This window comes from Triturus cristatus, chromosome 1_1 (genome assembly GCF_964204655.1).
Source record: "Triturus cristatus chromosome 1_1, aTriCri1.1, whole genome shotgun sequence".
Taxonomy (NCBI): domain Eukaryota; kingdom Metazoa; phylum Chordata; class Amphibia; order Caudata; family Salamandridae; genus Triturus; species Triturus cristatus.
This window is the reverse complement of record NC_140579.1, coordinates 1141111252-1141128254: the sequence shown is the minus strand read 5'-3', so window position 1 is coordinate 1141128254 and position 17003 is coordinate 1141111252.

Sequence of the window (17003 nt, the reverse complement as noted above, 5' to 3'; positions counted from 1 at the left end):
TAGGGCAGAGTAAGGTTGTATATTTGGGCCACCTTGTAGGTGGAGGCCAAGTTCAACCACTGGAGAGTAAGATACAATCCATCAAGGACTGGTCCCCTCCAACCACCCAGACTCAAGTTCGAGCTTTCTTGGGCTTGACTGGGTACTACAGGAAGTTTGTTAAGAACTATGGGTCCATTGTGACTCCTCTTAATGATCTGACATCCAAGAAGATGCCCAAAAAGGTTCAGTGGACAGTAAGCTGTCAAAAGGCATTTGATGACCTGAAGGAGGCCATGTGCTCTGCACCTATCCTGAAAAGTCCTGACTACTGCAAAGAGTTTATTGTCCAAACAGATGCTTCTGAGTTGGGTGTGGGAGCTGTGCTGTCACAACTTAATGTAGATGGTCAAGACCAACCCATTGCTTTTATTAGCAGAAGGTTGACCCCCAGAGAGAAGAATTGGTCAGCTATTGAGAGGGAGGCCTTTGCTGTGGTGTGGGCCCTGAAGAAGCTGAGGCCATACTTGTTTGGCACTCACTTCAAGATTCAGACCGACCATAAGCCCCTCTTGTGGCTAAATCAGATGAAGGGTGAAAACCCCAAACTGCTTAGGTGGTCCATTTCCCTACAGGGGATGGACTTTACAGTGGAGCACCGGCCAGGTACTGACCATGGGAATGCAGATGGTCTCTCCAGGTACTTCCACTTAGGACATGAAGACGAGACTGGTCAAGGCTAGTTTAATGTCCCAGCGTTTGGGGGGGGTTGTGTAGGAGAGTAGGGTCTGCTATCCTATGGTCACCCCACATTTTTGCTTTTTGCTTCACTGGTTTTTGACATATTGAGGCTGTGGGCCTGCCAATCAGACCCCCAGCCTGCTGTTCTCTCTACTAAAATAAAACTATGCACCCTAGGTGCATAACCAATTGGAAGTGGATCACCCTGTCAGCCCCTGTACCAGTGTACACTAGGTACCCAGGGCATTGGTGTACCCAAGGCCTGCCAGGGGCTGAAGCATGTATTATGCCACCCCAGGCTTGGCCTAACAATTTGACACAACTGGCTGATCACTCAGCTGGGGTAAGTTGGTGTAATCACCTCTTACTTAGGTGTAGTATATCTATACCTAACCTTAAATGGGACACCTGGTAACCTATAAGTCACTCCTATGGCAGGCCTTAACAATCCTGAAGGCAGATTGCTTGGTTCCATGTGAGATGGTGCTCTGGCATGAGCTGAGCCTGTCTGCAGTGGTCGGAACAACTTCCTTCTACTGTTTCCAGATATCGTCATACCATATACTCTAAAGTGCATTATGAACATCGCGGTTAAATGCTATCTTTGGTTTGGCTTTATCAAAACATGTCGAGTAAGGTGTCATACGAATTGGAATACTAACCCCTCGCCAATTCTGGCGACGGGGTTAGCATTCCACCCTTCTAGAGGGACACGACATGTACAGTACCTGAAACCCGGGTAAAATCAGACATAGCCTCAGCTCCACAAAATGGATGCTGCCACCACAGACACAAGTCTGCCCTCCTGCTGCTGGGAGTCCTTCCAGCTTGGGAGGTGTGGACAAAGGGTTTCCTGCCAGGGGAGGTGCGTGCACCAACCCAGACAGGATTTTGTGTATTGGTCAGGTAGGGCTTGAAAGAAACCAGACATGCCTGTGGCTCACAAGGAGCCTCGGTGCATATGCCAGTTCAAACCGGTCCTGGGGCACACCAGTCCCGGGCCTGGGGCGAGCTGGACAAAGGATTGGGGGTGTAACCACCCCCCTTTCTGGTCCCACCCATAGGGAGGGACCTAGCAGGTTGTCCGGCCCCTAGAATCCGCTTAAAGGTAGGAGCTGTGTCCTAAGACTTCAGACATCCTGGAATCAACTTAATACTAAGAAGAAGACGGGAACTTCGACGCTCTGCTGCACAGAGGACTGAAGCCAATCTCCCCTGTGGTCAGGGAGTGACCACCTTGCTAACGCAAGCACCATCCAGCGAATCAACGTCTGCTTTGCCGCCGCCTCCCGCCGGAGCCCGAGCCCAGAGACTGACAAGACCTGGACCTCCAGACCTCTCACCGCCCGATCCACAGTCCCTGAAAAGAGGAGACCCGTGGAGGCACCGAGACACGTGGAGCCAGCCATCTTGGAACGACTACGACAAGCTGACAAGTGCAACAACCGAGGCTCCCTCCAAGTTGTGCTTTGGGATCTGAGAAGCCCAACACCCGAGCAGCATCTGCACCAAAGGTGAGCCCTCCAGCATCTCCACGATCTGCTTGGGGCCCTTCTGCATTTTGCCACTCGACGCGCCTAACCGGTTGCTGGCCCGCTGGCTAGTAGCCATCTTGGCGACGAACTTCAAGAAATACACCGCTGGTCTGGTTGCTCCAGACTGGCCCTTGCTCCCCTCCAAAGGAGCAGTCCTTCTGACCTTGCTGGTCAGAACCATCAGCTTATTTCCTTTTCCTACAACAATTGTTTTTGCCAAGACTTGTTTGCTTCGATCAAGTCGTCGACACCGCCGACAGCGAGAGCCTGCGTGGGACAGCTTGTGAATCGACTCCTGGACGTCGTCGACCTCCAGGGACCACGTGGCTGCAGAGACAAGCTACACCTTTCTCCCTGTTTGCACCCGACATTGCCTGGTACCCACCTGGTGCCACGCCGGTCACTGGCTAGTGACTGTGAACACTGTCCCCTCTGCTTACAGGTCTTCAACATCTCCGATCCACTCTTGGATCCACTGCATCTCTCCCGGACCGACCGCCTGCAGCATCTTTGTCTTCAAGCTCCACGGAACAGATAGAAGAAACCCGACGCACTTCGAGGCCTATGCACCCGCTTCCTGTGGGTGAGGTAAAGCTGGCACACCTGTGCCCAAGTGTAGTATTACATCTCTAGTGCCTGTGTTCCAAATCTTGAGTTCCTAGTCCATCCGGAAGATCCTCTTTGCAGTAACTTTGTACTTTTTACGCACCCATTGAAACCTATGGGAGCACGCGTGTGAATATTTGCTCTGCACACGCCACCCGTGGACCTCCTGGTCACTAACTGACGTTAGCTCCTTGTAGGCCCAGCGATTCTAGAGGCCCTAGGCCTTTTCCCTTTTCTGTTCGTGGTACTTATACCACTATTTTAGTATATGGTTTGAGTGGCCACCAGGGCCTATCCATATAAAGTGCAACTTCTGTGTATTCTACTGTAATCTTGTTTGACGATTTGTGCTCCTGTGCTCATAAAGAGACTAGGGGTTACTTTGAGAAATAAATACATATATATTTTGAATATATATCTGTGTGGTGTCCTTTCATTGGTATAAAAGGGGGTTGCATTTGGTAAAACAGCTGGCTTAACACGCTTCACGAGTTTAGCCTCAAAGACTGCTTAGCCTACGCTACCACTAGGGCAGCTAGTCCGAAAAGGTTGACTTACAACCACACCATAAGGGTTGCTTGGCATGGTACAAGGTGATCACTTTAACTAGTGAGCATCATATACCAGGCCAACTTATCACAGTCAGTCAGTCAGTGTCAGTCAGTCAGTGTCAGCCAGTGAGTGTCTGTCAGTCAGTGAGTGTCAGTCGGTGTCAGTCAGTCAGTGTCAGTCAGTGTCAGTCAGTCAGTGTCAGTCAGTGTAAGTCAATGTCAGTTAGTGTCAGTCATTGTCAGTCAGTGAGTGTCTGTCAGTCAGTGAGTGTCAGTGAGTGTCAGTCAGTCAGTGTCAGTCAGTGAGTGTCTGTCAGTCAGTGAGTGTCAGTGTCAGTCAGTGTCAGTCAGTCAGTGTCAGTCAGTGTCATTTAATCAGTGTCAGTCAGTCAGTCAGTGTCAGTCAGTATCAGTCAGTGTCAGTCAGCCAGTGTCAGTCAGTTTCAGTCAGTGTTAGTCAGTGTCAGTCAGTGTTAGTCAGTGTCAGTCAGTGTTAGTCAGTCAGTGTCAGTCAGTGTCAGTCAGTCAGTGTCAGTCAGTCAATGTGAGTCAGTGTCAGTCAGTCAGTCAATGTTAGTCAGTGTCAGTCAGTCAGTTTCAGTCAGTGTCAGTCAGTTTTAGTCAGTGTCAGTCAATTTCAGTCATTGTTAGTCAGTGTCGGTGTAGGAGAGTAGGGTCTGCTATCCTATGGTCACCCCAAATTTTTGCTTTTTGCTTCACTGGTTTTTGACATATTGAGGCTGTGGGCCTGCCAATCAGACCCCCAGCCTGCTGTTCTCTCTACTAAATTAAAACTATGCACCCTAGGTGCATAACCAATTGGAAGTGGATCACCCTGTCAGCCCCTGTACCAGTGTACACTAGGTACCCAGGGCATTGGTGTACCCAAGGCCTGCCAAGGGCTGCAGCATGTATTATGCCACCCCAGGCTTGGCCTAACAATTTGACACAACTGGCTGATCACTCAGCTGGGGTAAGTTGGTGTAATCACCTCTTACTTAGGTGTAGTATACCTATACCTAACCTTAAATGGGACACCTGGTAACCTATAAGTCACTCCTATGGCAGGCCTTAACAATCCTGAAGGCAGAGTGCTTGGTTCCATGTGAGATGGTGCTCTGGCATGAGCTGAGCCTGTCTGCAGTGGTCGGAACAACTTCCTTCTACTGTTTCCAGATATCGTCATACCATATACTCTTAAGTGCATTATGAACCTCGCGGTTAAATGCTAACTTTGGTTTGGCTTTATCAAAACATGTCGAGTAAGGTGTCATACGAATTGGAATACTAACCCCTCACCAATTCTGGCGACGGGGTTAGCATTCCACCCTTCTAGAGGGACACGACATGTACAGTGCCTGAAACCCGGGTAAAATCAGACATAGCCTCAGCTCCACAAAATGGATGCTGCCACCACAGACACAAGTCTGCCCTCCTGCTGCTGGGAGTCCTTCCAGCTTGGGAGGTGTGGACAAAGGGTTTCCTGCCAGGGGAGGTGCGTGCACCACCCCAGACAGGATTTTGTGTATTGGTCAGGTAGGGCTTGAAAGAAACCAGACATGCCTGTGGCTCACAAGGAGCCTCGGTGCATATGCCAGTTCAAACCGGTCCTGGGGCACGCCAGTCCCGGGCCTGGGGCGAGCTGGACAAAGGATTGGGGGTGTAACCACCCCCCTTCCTGGTCCCACCCATAGGGAGGGACCTAGCAGGTAGTCCGGCCCCTAGAATCCGCTTAAAGGTAGGAGCTGTGTCCTAAGACTTCAGACATCCTGGAATCAACTTGAAACTAAGAAGAAGACGGGAACTTCGACATTCTGCTGCACAGAAGACTGAAGAAAATCTCCCCTGTGGTCAGGGAGTGACCACCTTGCTAACGCAAGCACCATCCAGCGAATCAACGTCTGCTTTGCCGCCGCCTCCCGCCGGAGCCCGAGCCCAGAGACTGACAAGACCTGGACCTCCAGACCTCTCACCGCCCGATCCACAGTCCCTGCAAAGAGGAGACCCGTGGAGGCACCGAGACACGTGGAGCCAGCCATCTTGAAACGACTACGACAAGCTGACCAGTGCAACAACCGAGGCTCCCTCCAAGTTGTGCTTTGGGTCCTGAGAAGCCCAACCCTCGAGCAGCATCTGCACCAAAGGTGAGCCCTCCAGCATCTCCACGATCTGCGTGGGGCCCTTCTGCATTTTGCCACTCGACGCGCCTAACCGGTTGCTGGCCCGCTGGCTAGTGGCCATCTTGGCGACGAAATCTACGACAAACACCGCTGGTCTGGTTGCTCCAGACTGGCCCTTGCTCCCCTCCAAAGGAGCAGTTCCTCTGACCTTGCTGGTCAGAACCATCAGCTTAAACTCCTTGCCTACAACAATTGCTTTTGCCAAGGCTTGTTTGCTTTGATCAAGTCGCCGACACCGCCGACAGCGAGAGCCTGCATGGGACAGCTCGTGACTCGACTCCTGGACGTCGTCGACCTTCAGGGACCACGTGGCTGCAGAGTCAAGCTACACCTTCCTTCCTGTTTGCACCCGACATCGCCTGGTACCCACCTGGTGCCACGCTGGTCACTGGCTAGTGACTGTGAACACTGTCCCCTCTGCTTTCAGGTCTTCAACATCTCCGATCCACTCTTGGATCCACTGCATCTCTTCCCGACCGACCGCCTGCAGCACTTTTGTCTACAGGCCCCACGGAACAGATAGAAGAAACCCGACGCACTTCGAGGCCTATGCACCCGCTTCCTGTGGGTGAGGTAAAGCTGGCACACCTGTGCCCAAGTGTAGTATTACATCTCTAGTGCCTGTGTTCCAAATCTTAAGTTCCTAGGTCATCCGGAAGATTCCTTTTGCAGTAACTTTGTACTTTTTACGCACCCATTGAAACCTATGGGAGCACGCGTGTGACTATTTGCTCTGCACACGCCACCCGTGGACCTCCTGGTCACTAACTGACGTTAGCTCCTTGTAGGCCCAGCGATTCTAGAGGCCCTAGGCCTTTTCCCTTTTCTGTTCGTGGTACTTATACCACTATTTTAGTATATGGTTCGAGTGGCCACCAGGGCCTATCCATATAAAGTGCAACTTCTGTGTATTCTGTGATAATCTTGTTTGACGATTTGTGCTCCTGTGCTCATAAAGAGACTAGGGGTTACTTTGAGAAATAAATACATATATATTTTGAATATATATCTGTGTGGTGTCCTTTCATTGGTATAAAAGGGGGTTACTATTGGTAAAACAGCTTGCTTAACACGCATCACGAGTTTAGCCTCAAAGACTGCTTAGCCTACGCTACCACTAGGGCAGCTAGTCCGAAAAGGTTGACTTACAACCACACCATAAGGGTTGCTTGGCATGGTACAAGGTGGTCACTAGAACTAGTGAACAGCATATACCAGGCCAACTTCTCACATTGGTGAGCAGCGGTTGGATTTGAGCTTGCTGTGTTTTACCATTGTAATCTCTTGGTTACCAATTGAAAGATCACATAGGTACCTGTAGGTACATATAAAACAAGATTAGATATACTTAAGTTCTACTGAACTTAGTTGTTGTAGAGCAAAGGGAGTAGCACACCCTGACTACAACTACTAGATAGGTTTAGTAGGTAAACCCAAGTGTAGGTAGATTGCAACACATCCACCCACACTTAAGAGCAATGGCTGGGGCAGAGGGGTCCACTGTACCCATCTCTGTTGAGAGTGACCCCCCGAGGGCACCATCCATCTATGCTACCCTTAATCAAAATGAGCTCAGGCAGCTGGCAACTCTTAGAGGCCTTAAACAGCCCAAGAACCCTACCTCTGCTTTGCTCAGAGAGCTCTTGCAAGAAGATGAAAATCAAAAAGAGCTCAGGAAAGCTTCCCAGTTAGCCCCCTTAGGGACAGGAACAGGAGGCCCCCCTTCTGAAGATGCCACTGAGGTACCCCTTTCCAATAGTCACCCCTTAGATGGGGTGCCTACCACAGAGGATGAGAGTGAAAAGGATACTGACAGTAGTGAGGATGAAGGGAGAACTAGCCCAGTGCCAAGTGTTATACTTGGCCCAGCTAAACTAAGGCTATTGGGGACTGACAGTGGGTTCACCCCACTGGATCTCCCCAGTGGACTTAACACAGGGCTTGGAAGGCAAAGGAATCGCTCAGGTGACTCCAATGCTTCCCATGGCTCTAGAGGCTCTCAAGGTCACTCCAGGAGAAGGATGACCACCCCTCAGAGGAGGGAACATGAGGCCAAGATGCAAGAAGCTCAGCTGAGGATCAGGAAGCAGGAGCTAGAAGTAGCCCTGATGGAAGAGAAACTTAGCAAGGCTAGACAGCATAAAGAGAGTGGGTCTATACCCACTGGTGGCAGCATTGTCCCTAAGGACAAAGATAGGGTTTTCGATAATAGAAACCTGTCTAAGGTTGTGCCCCCCTACAAAAGTGGGGATGACATCCACAAGTGGATAACTGCTCTTGAGAGAGCCTGCAAAGTACAGCAGGTTCCTGAAGACCAGTGGGCAGCAATCCTCTGGCTCTCCTTTGAGGGAAGAGGCAGAGACAGACTCCTCACTGTTAGAGAAGAGGATGTCAGAAACTACAGAGTCCTGAAGAGTGTTCTAGTTGATGGGTTAGGCTTAACCACTGAGCAGTACAGGTTAATGTTCAGAGACACCCAAAAGACACAGACTCAGGACTGGTCTGAATACATTGAATGTGCCACTAAGGCTTTGGAGGGTTGGTTGCTGGGAAGTAAGGTATCTGATTTTACAGGATTGTATAATTTGATGATGAGAGAACAGATTTTAAATAACTGTCAAAACCAGCAACTGCATCAACACTTGGTTGACTCTGATCTGACCTCTCCCCAAGAATTGGGAAAGAAGGCAGACAAATGGGTCAGAACCAGGGTTAAGCAAAAGAACCAGAACCAGGGCCAAGGGGGTGATCAGAAGAAAACAGACCAAAAGGGTGGAGATCAGAAACCTAAAGACCAGAAGTCTTCAACAGGGCCCCAAACTACTGCTAAGGAGGGTGGGTCCCAACAGTCCAAGAAGAAGAAAGAAGGTCAGAAGAAACCCTGGTGCAATCATTGTAAAAATACAACTCACTGGACTAGTGATTGCAAAAAGGGTGGAGCCCCCAACACTGTTGCCCCTAAGGCACCTGCTCCCAGTACTACTGTTAGCAGTGTTGGTCCCCAGACAAAGGGTGTAGTGGGAATCACTATGGGAACTGAAGGAGATTCTGACTTAGACAGAACCCTGACACAGGCAGTCTTGATCTGTGATGGGGACATTGATTTGTCCCTGACTGTGAGCCCCAGTAACCTGGGCAAGTACAGACAGACTCCTTTAATTAATGACAAAGTGGCTCAAGCCTACAGGGACACATGTGCCAGTGTCACTATGGTGACCCCAGGCTTTGTGGACCCTGGACAGTACATACCAGGTGAGAACTACCTGGTGACCAATGCCAGCAATGCCACTACTTCACATAGTGTGGCAGTTGTTATCTTCTCATGGGGAGGGGTAACTGGCCTCAAAAGGGTTGTGGTTAGTGCAGACCTCCCAGTAGAATGTTTGTTGGGCAATGACCTAGAGAGTTCTCTATGGTCAGAAGTGGAGTACAGGACTCATGCAGAGATGTTAGGTATATCATCACATGTCCTTGCTGTGACCAGGTCACAGGCCAAAAAGTGCCTCACTGAACCACAGGTCTTGGATCCTGGAACAATGGACCAAGCACCTACCAAGAAGAAGAACAGGAGGGTCAAGGCTGTGCCTTCCCCCCTGCCTCAGAGTGATGATCAGCCTTCCCAGGAAGCTGATCTAGAGGACCCTGAAGGAACTGTCCCTGAAGAGCTTGAACCTGACCAGGTTGAGTTTCTGGGGACAGGGGGACCTTCAAGGGCTGACTTGAGGCAGGCTCAGTTATCCTGTCCCTCTCTTGAACCCCTCAGACAGCTGGCTGCTGCTGAGGCTGCTGGGAATGCTCAAGGTACCCATAAAGTGTATTGGGATGAAGGGCTCCTTTATTCAGAGGCTAGAGACCCCAAGCCTGGTGCAACCAGGAGGTTGGTTATACCTCTGCAATTTAGGGGCTTCCTTCTTACCTTGGCCCATGATATTCCTTTAGCAGGACACCTAGGCCAGAACAAGACCTGGGACAGACTTGTCCCTCACTTTCACTGGCCTCATATGAATGAAGATACAAAGGAGTTTTGTCGCTCCTGTGTTACCTGCCAAGCCAGTGGCAAATCAGGTGGCACAACAAAGGCCCCCCTGATACCACTACCTGTGGTGGGGGTTCCCTTTGAAAGAGTGGGAATAGACATAGTGGGTCCCATGGATCCTCCCACTGCATCTGGGCACAGATTTATACTGGTGGTAGTGGATCATGCCACCAGGTATCCAGAGGCAATTCCCCTTAGGACCACTACAGCTCCTGTTGTGGCCAGGGCCCTGCTGGGAGTATTCTCCAGAGTGGGGTTTCCTAAGGAGGTAGTATCTGACAGAGGTACCAACTTTATGTCAGGATACTTAACAGCTATGTGGAAGGAATGTGGTGTCAACTACAAGTTCACCACCCCTTATCACCCACAATGCAATGGGCTTGTTGAGAGATTCAACAAGACCCTAAAGGGTATGATCAAAGGATTACCTGAAAAGCTCAGGCGAAGATGGGACATCCTTCTACCCTGCCTTCTGTTTGCTTACAGAGAGGTCCCACAAAAAGGAGTTGGCTACAGCCCCTTTGAATTGTTGTTTGGGCACCCTGTGAGAGGCCCACTGTGTTTGGTGAAGGAAGGCTGGGAGTTACCTCTCAAAAAGCCTAAGCTAGACATAGTGGACTATGTACTTGGTCTCCGCTCCAGGATGGCTGAGTATATGGAGAAGGCATCCAAAAACCTTGAGGCAAGCCAGGCCTTACAGAAAGCTTGGCATGACCAAAAGGCTGTCTTGGTTGAGTTTCAGCCAGGACAGAAGGTATGGGTGTTGGAGCCAGTAGCCCCAGCAGCACTCCAAGACAAATGGTCTGGACCCCATACAATCCTGGAAAAGAAGGGAGAGGTCACCTACTTGGTCGACCTAGGAACTCCCAGGAGTCCCCACAGGGTACTCCATGTTAACAGGCTTAAAGCATATGTTGACAGGGCAGACATGGGCTTGCTCATGGCTACAGATGAGGGACAGGAGGAAGAGAGTGACCCTCTCCCAGACCTGTTGTCTCAGAACCCTGAAGATGGCTCAGTTGAAGGAGTGACCCTTGGAGGCAACCTCACTGCCCATCAGCAGACTGAATGTAGACAGGTTCTACAATCATTTTCACATATGTTTTCCTTGATACCTAGTCAAACTGACTGGTGTACCCATGTGGTGGACACTGGTGACAGTCTGCCTGTAAAGAACAAACTTTACAGACAACCTGACCACGTCAGGGACTGTATAAAGGCTGAGGTACATAAAATGCTGGAATTAGGTGTCATTGAACCCTCAGAGAGCCCCTGGGCTAGCCCAGTGGTTCTGGTCCCCAAACCTCACACCAAAGATGGCAAGAGAGAGATGAGGTTCTGTGTGGATTACAGAGGACTCAATGCTGTCACCAGGACAGATGCACACCCTATTCCAAGGGCAGATGAGCTCATAGACAAACTAGCTTCTGCAAAGTTTTTGAGCACATTTGACTTAACAGCTGGCTATTGGCAAATCAGATTAGCTGAGGAGTCTAAGGCCAAAACAGCATTCTCAACCCCAGGTGGGCACTACCAGTTTGTGGTGATGCCCTTTGGTCTGAAGAATGCACCTGCCACCTTCCAAAGGCTGGTGAACCAAGTCCTTACTGGGTTGGATGACTTTTGCGCAGCATATCTTGATGACATTGCTGTCTTTAGCTCCACCTGGGAGGATCACCTGATCCACCTGAAGAAGGCTCTTGAGGCTCTGCAAAGGGCAGGCCTCACTATCAAGGCTACTAAGTGCCAGATAGGGCAGAGTAAGGTTGTATATTTGGGCCACCTTGTAGGTGGAGGCCAAGTTCAACCACTGGAGAGTAAGATACAATCCATCAAGGACTGGTCCCCTCCAACCACCCAGACTCAAGTTCGAGCTTTCTTGGGCTTGACTGGGTACTACAGGAAGTTTGTTAAGAACTATGGGTCCATTGTGACTCCTCTTAATGATCTGACATCCAAGAAGATGCCCAAAAAGGTTCAGTGGACAGTAAGCTGTCAAAAGGCATTTGATGACCTGAAGGAGGCCATGTGCTCTGCACCTATCAGGAAAAGTCCTGACTACTCCAAAGAGTTTATTGTCCAAACAGATGCTTCTGAGTTGGGTGTGGGAGCTGTGCTGTCACAACTTAATGTAGATGGTCAAGACCAACCCATTGCTTTTATTAGCAGAAGGTTGACCCCCAGAGAGAAGAATTGGTCAGCTATTGAGAGGGAGGCCTTTGCTGTGGTGTGGGCCCTGAAGAAGCTGAGGCCATACTTGTTTGGCACTCACTTCAAGATTCAGACCGACCATAAGCCCCTCTTGTGGCTAAATCAGATGAAGGGTGAAAACCCCAAACTGCGTAGGTGGTCCATTTCCCTACAGGGGATGGACTTTACAGTGGAGCACCGGCCAGGTACTGACCATGGGAATGCAGATGGTCTCTCCAGGTACTTCCACTTAGGACATGAAGACGAGACTGGTCAAGGCTAGTTTAATGTCCCAGCGTTTGGGGGGGGGTTGTGTAGGAGAGTAGGGTCTGCTATCCTATGGTCACCCCAAATTTTTGCTTTTTGCTTCACTGGTTTTTGACATATTGAGGCTGTGGGCCTGCCAATCAGACCCCCAGCCTGCTGTTCTCTCTACTAAATTAAAACTATGCACCCTAGGTGCATAACCAATTGGAAGTGGATCACCCTGTCAGCCCCTGTACCAGTGTACACTAGGTACCCAGGGCATTGGTGTACCCAAGGCCTGCCAAGGGCTGCAGCATGTATTATGCCACCCCAGGCTTGGCCTAACAATTTGACACAACTGGCTGATCACTCAGCTGGGGTAAGTTGGTGTAATCACCTCTTACTTAGGTGTAGTATACCTATACCTAACCTTAAATGGGACACCTGGTAACCTATAAGTCACTCCTATGGCAGGCCTTAACAATCCTGAAGGCAGAGTGCTTGGTTCCATGTGAGATGGTGCTCTGGCATGAGCTGAGCCTGTCTGCAGTGGTCGGAACAACTTCCTTCTACTGTTTCCAGATATCGTCATACCATATACTCTTAAGTGCATTATGAACCTCGCGGTTAAATGCTAACTTTGGTTTGGCTTTATCAAAACATGTCGAGTAAGGTGTCATACGAATTGGAATACTAACCCCTCACCAATTCTGGCGACGGGGTTAGCATTCCACCCTTCTAGAGGGACACGACATGTACAGTGCCTGAAACCCGGGTAAAATCAGACATAGCCTCAGCTCCACAAAATGGATGCTGCCACCACAGACACAAGTCTGCCCTCCTGCTGCTGGGAGTCCTTCCAGCTTGGGAGGTGTGGACAAAGGGTTTCCTGCCAGGGGAGGTGCGTGCACCACCCCAGACAGGATTTTGTGTATTGGTCAGGTAGGGCTTGAAAGAAACCAGACATGCCTGTGGCTCACAAGGAGCCTCGGTGCATATGCCAGTTCAAACCGGTCCTGGGGCACGCCAGTCCCGGGCCTGGGGCGAGCTGGACAAAGGATTGGGGGTGTAACCACCCCCCTTCCTGGTCCCACCCATAGGGAGGGACCTAGCAGGTAGTCCGGCCCCTAGAATCCGCTTAAAGGTAGGAGCTGTGTCCTAAGACTTCAGACATCCTGGAATCAACTTGAAACTAAGAAGAAGACGGGAACTTCGACATTCTGCTGCACAGAAGACTGAAGAAAATCTCCCCTGTGGTCAGGGAGTGACCACCTTGCTAACGCAAGCACCATCCAGCGAATCAACGTCTGCTTTGCCGCCGCCTCCCGCCGGAGCCCGAGCCCAGAGACTGACAAGACCTGGACCTCCAGACCTCTCACCGCCCGATCCACAGTCCCTGCAAAGAGGAGACCCGTGGAGGCACCGAGACACGTGGAGCCAGCCATCTTGAAACGACTACGACAAGCTGACCAGTGCAACAACCGAGGCTCCCTCCAAGTTGTGCTTTGGGTCCTGAGAAGCCCAACCCTCGAGCAGCATCTGCACCAAAGGTGAGCCCTCCAGCATCTCCACGATCTGCGTGGGGCCCTTCTGCATTTTGCCACTCGACGCGCCTAACCGGTTGCTGGCCCGCTGGCTAGTGGCCATCTTGGCGACGAAATCTACAACAAACACCGCTGGTCTGGTTGCTCCAGACTGGCCCTTGCTCCCCTCCAAAGGAGCAGTTCCTCTGACCTTGCTGGTCAGAACCATCAGCTTAAACTCCTTGCCTACAACAATTGCTTTTGCCAAGGCTTGTTTGCTTCGATCAAGTCGCCGACACCGCCGACAGCGAGAGCCTGCGTGGGACAGCTCGTGACTCGACTCCTGGACGTCGTCGACCTTCAGGGACCACGTGGCTGCAGAGTCAAGCTACACCTTCCTTCCTGTTTGCACCCGACATCGCCTGGTACCCACCTGGTGCCACGCTGGTCACTGGCTAGTGACTGTGAACACTGTCCCCTCTGCTTTCAGGTCTTCAACATCTCCGATCCACTCTTGGATCCACTGCATCTCTTCCCGACCGACCGCCTGCAGCACTTTTGTCTACAGGCCCCACGGAACAGATAGAAGAAACCCGACGCACTTCGAGGCCTATGCACCCGCTTCCTGTGGGTGAGGTAAAGCTGGCACACCTGTGCCCAAGTGTAGTATTACATCTCTAGTGCCTGTGTTCCAAATCTTAAGTTCCTAGGTCATCCGGAAGATTCCTTTTGCAGTAACTTTGTACTTTTTACGCACCCATTGAAACCTATGGGAGCACGCGTGTGACTATTTGCTCTGCACACGCCACCCGTGGACCTCCTGGTCACTAACTGACGTTAGCTCCTTGTAGGCCCAGCGATTCTAGAGGCCCTAGGCCTTTTCCCTTTTCTGTTCGTGGTACTTATACCACTATTTTAGTATATGGTTCGAGTGGCCACCAGGGCCTATCCATATAAAGTGCAACTTCTGTGTATTCTGTGATAATCTTGTTTGACGATTTGTGCTCCTGTGCTCATAAAGAGACTAGGGGTTACTTTGAGAAATAAATACATATATATTTTGAATATATATCTGTGTGGTGTCCTTTCATTGGTATAAAAGGGGGTTACTATTGGTAAAACAGCTTGCTTAACACGCATCACGAGTTTAGCCTCAAAGACTGCTTAGCCTACGCTACCACTAGGGCAGCTAGTCCGAAAAGGTTGACTTACAACCACACCATAAGGGTTGCTTGGCATGGTACAAGGTGGTCACTAGAACTAGTGAACAGCATATACCAGGCCAACTTCTCACAGTCGGTCAGTCAGTGTCGGTCAGAAAGTGTCAGTCAGTCAGTGTCAGTCAGTGTCAGTCAGTTAGTGTCAGTCATTGTCAGTCAGTGTTAGTCAGTGTCAGTCAGTCAGTGTCAGTCAGTCTCAGACAGTGTCAGTCAGTGTCAGTCAGTCAGTGTCAGTCAGTGTCAGTCAGTGTCAGTCAGTGTCAGTGAGTCAGTCAGTGTCAGTCAGTCAGTCCGTGTCAGTCAGTGTCAGTCAGTCAGTGTCAGTCAGTGTCAGTCAGTCAGTGCCAGTCAGTGTCAGTCAGTGTCAGTCAGTCAGTGTCAGTCAGTGTCAGTCTGTCAGTGTTAGTCAGTGTCAGTCAATGTCTGTCAGTGTCAGTCAATGTCAGTCAGTCAGTGTCAGTCAGTCAGTGTCAGTCAGTGAGTGTCTGTCAGCCAGTGAATGTCAGTCAGTGTCATTCAGTGAGTGTCTGTCAGTCAGTGAGTGTCAGTGAGTGTCAGTGAGTGTCAGTCCGTGTCAGTCAGTCAGTGTCAGTTAGTGAGTGTCAGTCAGTGAGTGTTAGTCAGTGTCACTCAGTGAGTGTCAGTCAGTCAGTGTGAGTCAGTGAGTGTCAGTCAGTGTCAGTCAGTCAGTGTCAGTCAGTCAGTGTCAGTCAGTCAGTGTCAGTCAGTGTCAGTCAGTGTCAGTGTCAGTCAGTGTCAGTGTCAGTCACTGTCAGTCAGTCAGTGTCAGTCAGTCAGTGTTAGACAGTGTCAGTCAGGCAGTATCAGTCAGTGTCAGTCAGTCAGTGTCAGTCAGTCAGTGTTAGACAGTGTCAGTCAGGCAGTATCAGTCAGTGTCAGTCAGTCAGTGTCAGTCAGTGTCAGTAAGTCAGTGTCAGACAGTGTCAGTCAGTCAGTGTCAGTCAGTCAGTGTCAGTGTCCGTCAGTCATTGTCAGTCATTGTCAGTCAGTTTCAGTCAGTCAGTGTCAGTCAGTCAGTGTCATTGTCAGTCAATCATTGTCAGTCAGTTTGTATCAGTCAGCCAGTGTCAGTCAGTGTCAGCCAGTGTTAGTCAGTGTCAGTCAGTCAGTGTCAGTCCGTCAGTGTCAGTCAGTGTCAGTCAGTCAGTGTTAGAAAGTGTCAGTCCGGCAGTATCAGTCAGTGTCAGTCAGTCAGTGTCAGTCAGTGTCAGTCAGTGTCAGTCAGTGTCAGTCAGTCAGAGTCAGTCAGTCAGTGTCAGTGAGTCAGTGTCAGTCAGTGTCAGTGAGTCAGTGTCAGTCAGTGTCAGTCAGTCAGTGTCAGTCTGTCAGTGTCAGTCAGTGTCAGTCAGTGTCAGTCAGTGTCAGTCAGTCAGTGTCAGTCAGTCAGTGTCAGTCAGTCATTGTCAGACAGTGTTAGTCAGTGTCAGTGTCAGTCAGTGTCAGTCAGTGTCAGTCAATCAGTGTCAGTCAATCAGTGTCAGTCGGTCAGTATCAGTCAGTCAGTGTCAGTCAGTGTCAGTCAGGCAGTATCAGTCAGTGTCAGTCAGTGTCAGACAGTGTCAGTCAGACAGTATCAGTCAGTGTCAGTCAGTCAGTGTCATTCAGTGTCAGTCAGGCAGTATCAGTCAGTGTCAGTGTGAGAAGTTGGCCTGGTATATGCTGTTCACTAGTTCTAGTGACCACCTTGTACCATGCCAAGCAACCCTTATGGTGTGGTTGTAAGTCAACCTTTTTGGACTAGCTGCCCTAGTGGTAGCGTAGGCTAAGCAGTCTTTGAGGCTAAACTCGTGATGCGTGTTAAGCAAGCTGTTTTACCAATAGTAACCCCCTTTTATACCAATGAAAGGACACCACACAGATATATATTCAAAATATATATGTATTTATTTCTCAAAGTAACCCCTAGTCTCTTTATGAGCACAGGAGCACAAATCGTCAAACAAGATTATCACAGAATACACAGAAGTTGCACTTTATATGGATAGGCCCTGGTGGCCACTCGAACCATATACTAAAATAGTGGTATAAGTACCACGAACAGAAAAGGGAAAAGGCCTAGGGCCTCTAGAATCGCTGGGCCTACAAGGAGCTAACGTCAGTTAGTGACCAGGAGGTCCACGGGTGGCGTGTGCAGAGCAAATAGTCACACGCGGGCTCCCATAGGTTTCAATGGGT